Raw genomic sequence first — 6,000 nt, 5'->3', positions numbered from 1 at the left:
TCATAAATTGACAGCTAGAAGGTATGTTAGGCAGCAACTGGATCTAACTCAATTTTACAGATTAGTGAACTGAGGCTAAGAAAGGTTAGGTGATTTGTTCAAGACCATGCAAGTAGTAAGAGACAGAGTCAGAACTTGACCCCCAGACCTTTGAATCCAAATCTAGTCTTCTTTCTCCACTATGATACAATGAGTTGAGCTTTGGAGAAAGGCAGAAATTGCTATCATCAAAATATCAGTTCACAAAGCCCACTTACTCAAGCGTTAGGTCTATTTGCACCCAGATCCCTTGGGATTGTTTCCATTATTGAAATAACTAGCCCTCCTGTTTTCTTTCTATTTTTTTTAATATTGCTGTATAGTTGTGTTACTATGGTGACTACTTTGTTGCTTTCCTCCAGAAGAGTGTATTTAGAGAATGAAAGGCACAGGGAAGTAAAAGTCCTAAGCTCTCCTCATTTACTTCCATATCTCTGTTACCTTATGATGGCAGTACTCTCTGCAAATATGCAAATCACAAGCCATTTTTGTTATTCATCCTTTGGAACCATTGCCCGTGTCCTCCCATAAATTTGCCACAAATGCACTAAGAAATTTTCCTTGATATCTCTTGACATTTTGATAACATCAATAAGAGAATCCATCTGGCTCTCACTGGGACCAGTCCATCTTGATTTTTGTTCCTACACATCTTTGATGACATTATTTTTAAAAATTTAATTAAATTTAATTTTTTATTAAAGCTTTTTATTTACAAAACATATGCAAGAGTAATTTTTCAACATTGACCCTTGCAAAGCTTTCTGTTCCAAATTATCCCCTCCTTCCACCGACCCTCTCCTCTAGATGTTAGGTAGTCCAATACATGTTAAATATGTTACAATATATGTTAAATCCAATATACGTATATATATTTATACAGTTATCTTGCTGCACAAGAAAAATCAGATCAAGAAGGAAAAAAAAAACTGGGAAAGAAAACAAAATGCCAGCAAACAACAACAGAAAGAGTGAGAATGCTTTTGTGGTCTACACTCAGCTCCCATGGTCCTCTCTCTGGGTATAGATAACGCTCTTCATCACTGAACAATTATAATTGGTTTGAATCATCTCATTGTTGAAGAGAAACACAATAACATTCTTTACTCTCTGTCTTCTCCCCTATAATCACCATTCTCCTCTTATTGTCCTCTGGATAATCTTCAATTTCAATTCTTCTGAGCCTCACGGTCAAATAATCAGTCCATTGACTTCCCTGTTCCTGTTGCCTTATGTGAGGGAATTGGTTCAGATAGCTTCCGAGAGCCTTTTGATATCGATCTTTATGAGATCCCCTCTGGTAATCTCTGAGTGCCTGAGCTAGTCCTGAAAGTTGCTGAGCATTTTCTAGGCCTGTTGTTCATGAACACCCACCTAATAAGGGTGATTGAGGCTGTGAAACATATGAAATTGGGAACAGTAATGTTAAAGCTGATTAGTTATCCATACTAAATTCAGTATGAATGTGCTGAATTCTGTGGGCAGGGGCTGGGATTTGAACCCAGGACTCTCCAAGGCTCTTTCCATTATACCATGTTGCCTAATAGAAAGGATTACTTAGTCCTGCCCATAGGCATAGATTGTCAATACTGAAAAAGCTTCAGGGATATGGAAGCAGCCCAATTATGATCTAGAAACACAGGAATAGTTTTTAGTATACATAGCAAGATATTGCAATCTTTGGGGTTTTGCCTTCCAATAATCAAAGATCCAATCCATTCATATATTCCTGGGGAAAAGAAAAGAGACTCATAAGATCCTGTTGGCATGGAGGTACTGCTATGTGGTCATCATGGCATTCCCTATTTTCCAAGTGGACTTCAAAGTCCTTGGTTATGGGATCTCACAAAGTTGTCCTATACCAAGAACAGGAAATTGTGATGCTTGGCTCCAGAAGTCGATTCCAAAGGATAAATAGGAGCCAGAATGTTGGCCCAAACCCCTGTTCAGCTGATATTAAAAGGCTCCTCTAATAAAGGATTTCCATTTGGATAGAATTTCAGATCCCACCCATTGTACCTTCTCTACTGATTTCTCTTAAATTATATCTGGTAAAGGAGAGCATAAATGACATGTTTTGAAAAGTCCAGAGCACTATAAAACACAAAATTTTCATATTATGAATAATAAGCAAAGAAAAGGAAGAGAAGAAAGAGGATGGAAAGGAGATAAAGAAGAGGAAAAGGAGAAGGGGATTAAAAGGAGAAGGAAAGAAGGAGAAAGAAGAGAAAGAAGAGGGGGGGAGAGATGAGAGGAAGAGGAGATGATAAAGAAGAAAAAGAAGAAAAGAAGGAGGAAGAAAAAGAGTAGAAGGAAATAATATAGGAAAACATTATTGAGAAAAGTAAAAGTATTTTAACCTAATAAAATATTAGACCATGGGGTCATACTATAAAAGATGATTGCTATTTCACTTAGCCACTCCACCCCAATTAATGTAGTTACAGGTCTAGACATTTCTGTTAAAACAATCAAAAAATTAAAAGTATAAACAAACCCTAGGTGCCTCTATCTAATCAATCTATCAAAAGTGTGAGTGAAGTATGAATAAGTGCATGAATAACAGAAGAGCTTTGGGATGTGGAAGGAATCTAGTTGGGATTCAGAGACACTTCTTAAATCAGCTACTGCCACATGGGAAACATGAGGATTGGTTGAAAGAATCAGATATACTTCTGGATCTATGCATATTACAGCGAGCCAGTTTGTAATTGAAATTCCAGCAGGAACATTCCAACCACAGTGGTTGTTCAGGGACTACCCCAGGTGGGAAGGATGCAGTTCTCTCTCTCTTCTCCCCCTACCATTGACCAAAGGATAACCTTATAAACTTCAGAAGATTCGAAGATTTGGATTTTGAATATGTGTCAGCAGCTGTATCCCTAGAGCATCAGTGGCTAATGTATCTACTTCAGGATGTGAGAAACAATGAGAACAAAGACACAGGCAGCTTCAGGATTCTACAAGAGCGCTGACCCTTGGAGTCGAGCAGAAACCCACATAAAAGGGAAACTTCTTGAGGACTTTACTAAAGGAGAAAGGAACTTCCAATAACTAGGAATTGTGATTTAAGATTTTGCCCCCTTTGTAAGATCAAGTCAGGTTTCCTTCTAGATCTGCAATTATGAGAGTCTGTCGAGACTTTGGGGAAAGTAGTTTTGCATCACCTGTCCCTGGTATCCCTGATTAGTAAATCTCTTTCTAATTGCCCTGATTAATAAGTAATATAAAGGACTACATGTACATAGAAAATATATGAAATTTCTAATAGGAAATTCCCTAAACTGATGAATAAAATGTATGATAGGAAAAGACATATGATATATTACATGGTGTGGTATGGTATAATAATTAACAGTTAGAATAGTACCTTCACATAAAAGGTCACTTAAATGTTTGCTCAATTCAATTCAGGGAACTTGCTTAGGAATCCTGTACCAGCTGAGAAAAAAAAAATGCTTTTTCCCGCCTCTCCTTTCCCCATCTTATCCACTTGAGTGGGGAAGGACTCTGGAAGAATTAGGTATTTTATTGGATTCAAAGCTCAATGTGAGTCAACAGACTGATTCGAAAAGCTTAAGTTGATCTGAGGCTGCAGTTTTAAGGAATGAGGAGGTGAGCCATCCTTTCATTCCAGACTATGGGGATGACATTTGCATATGTGATCAACTGAAGATAACCTATTGGTTGGTTGTTAGCTTTATTGAAATGTATTTGTCCCCTTTTCCTTTTTCTTTGTTTCAAGATGTGACTCTGGGGAGAGGAGAGAATAGATCACATTTAGAAATGAAGATAAAATTGAAAAATCAGCAAGGTATGAGAAATTGATAGTCAAGTGAAGTCTGTCCAATTCAGAACACATCTCGGTCACTGTAGTTAATTCTAAGCACCTCAATTTAGGAAATGAGCGGGAAGGGAGCAAGCATTTATTAATTGTTGGTCACTATGTTACGCTCTTTACAAATATCCTGTCTTTTGATAAATAAAAAACACTGAGAAACTGGAAGGCATAGAGAGAAGGATATCCAATGTGGTAAAGGACTTTTAGTATAGGCTACAAGAAAATAAATGGAAGGGCATGAGAATGTTTAGCCTGGTGAAGAGAAGCATTGTCCTGGGGAAGGGAAAAGAAGGGAAGGAAAAAGGAGGGAAAGGAAGAGGAGAAAGAAAGAAATATACATTTATTAAATGCCTACTATGTGCCAGACACTTGCTAAGAGCTTTGTAAATATCAGGGAAGAGTGGCTAGACTCTTTCTCCTTGACCCCAGGATCAGGAGCAATGAATACAAAATTCAAATGTCAGTTTAGTCTTCATAAACAAAGTGTCTAGTATTAGATCTAAATTCCAAACCCATTCTACCTTGGTAGAGCCTTCCAGAACTTGTATGGTATTGAGAAGGCTTTTGAGAGTCAAGGATTAGCTCTACACCAAATTGATGCTGGAGTAGGATGTTCATAAAAGGATTAAGAGACAACATGTGGAAAGATTTCTGGCATTGGAATCAGAAAAACAGTAAATCAAATCCCATCTCTGACATTTATTAACTCTGTGCCCTGAGAGAAGTCATATAATCTCTGCTTGTCTAAATTTCTTCATCTGTAAAATGGGTGAAATAATATCCCTCTTAGAATTGTTATAAGGATGAAATGGCATTATATATGCAAAATACTTTCGGAAAATAATAAATGTAAAGTCGGAGGAACTTGGTCAGAATTTATGCTTGCCATGTGACCTTAAAGGAAATAATTTGAACTCTCTAGGTCTCAGTTTATTTATGAAGTGAAAGAAGTGATACTCAGTCTGGCCAGTGGAATATAAGCTGGTATTGGTATGGGAAGGGTGAAAGAACAGAATCCTGAATTTGTTTCATTCTAAGATCACCATCATTATCAGCACAAATGACTATTCTTTAAGCTAATTGGTCTCGGGAGGAGATGGTCTCTGAAGTCCTTTACAGCACCAAACAATTTTTTTTTTTCCCTTTATCAACACATACATTAAGAGCTTACCATGTGCCAGACACTCAGCTAGACTAAAGGAACAAAATGAAACAATGGATGAAACAAATGTCTACTTACAAAGGGTTTATGCTCTAATACATTCTAGGATTCATATGAAATGTTTGTTGAATGGACAGATGAAGATTTTAAACCTGAAAAGGAACAATGAGAATTTCTGGTCCATTTTACATATAAGGAAACTGAGGCTCAGAGTGCTGATGCGATTTGCCCAACAACAATGCATAGAGAGCCAGGTTTCAAATCTTTATTCTCTGACTTCAAATCAAGCATCCTTTCCATTTTATCACCGGGCTTGTGGAGACTATCCTTCTATCAGTTTTGCGAAGGATTTCACTCCATTGCAGAAACAAAGTGTTTGGGACCACCAGCCCATTGTTCTGAGCAGATGGCAGGACTTCCCTAATGGACTCAGGTGAGATATATAGGCAGAGATGAATGGTTTCATTTCAGATTCTCCAGCCCTTAAGCCAACATTCTTTGAATTTACTCCAGATAATTCAGTGGGAGAGGAACTAGGATTTGGCTCTGGGCAAGACCATCCCTCATTAAACACTCAATAAATTCCCAAGGGTCTCCTACTATATTGACACTCTTGATAATTAGTTTCCTTCATAGATTTGGGGAAGGGGAAATGATGCTTCTAACCCACAAATAAATAGAGCTTTTTAATCCTGATGATTGGGAAATGGTTGAATGAAATCAGAAAACTGCTTAGAATTATTTAAGACTTTCCATTAGGGAGAAAGAAATACCATCAGTTGGTCAAACCAGAGAAGTGACAACAGACTAAATTGGGAGATAGGAAATGAGGCTTGATCATACCAGAGATGCATTAAATACTTTCCATTTGACATAAATCATCTGTATCATTGGCCAATATGTATCAGACTCTTTAAATCAGGGATTTGGAGTGGAAGGAGTGTAATTAATAATCCAG

The sequence above is a fragment of the Antechinus flavipes genome, chromosome 1 (genome assembly GCF_016432865.1).
Source record: "Antechinus flavipes isolate AdamAnt ecotype Samford, QLD, Australia chromosome 1, AdamAnt_v2, whole genome shotgun sequence".
NCBI lineage: Eukaryota > Metazoa > Chordata > Mammalia > Dasyuromorphia > Dasyuridae > Antechinus > Antechinus flavipes.
Note: the sequence above shows the minus strand (reverse complement) of the source record.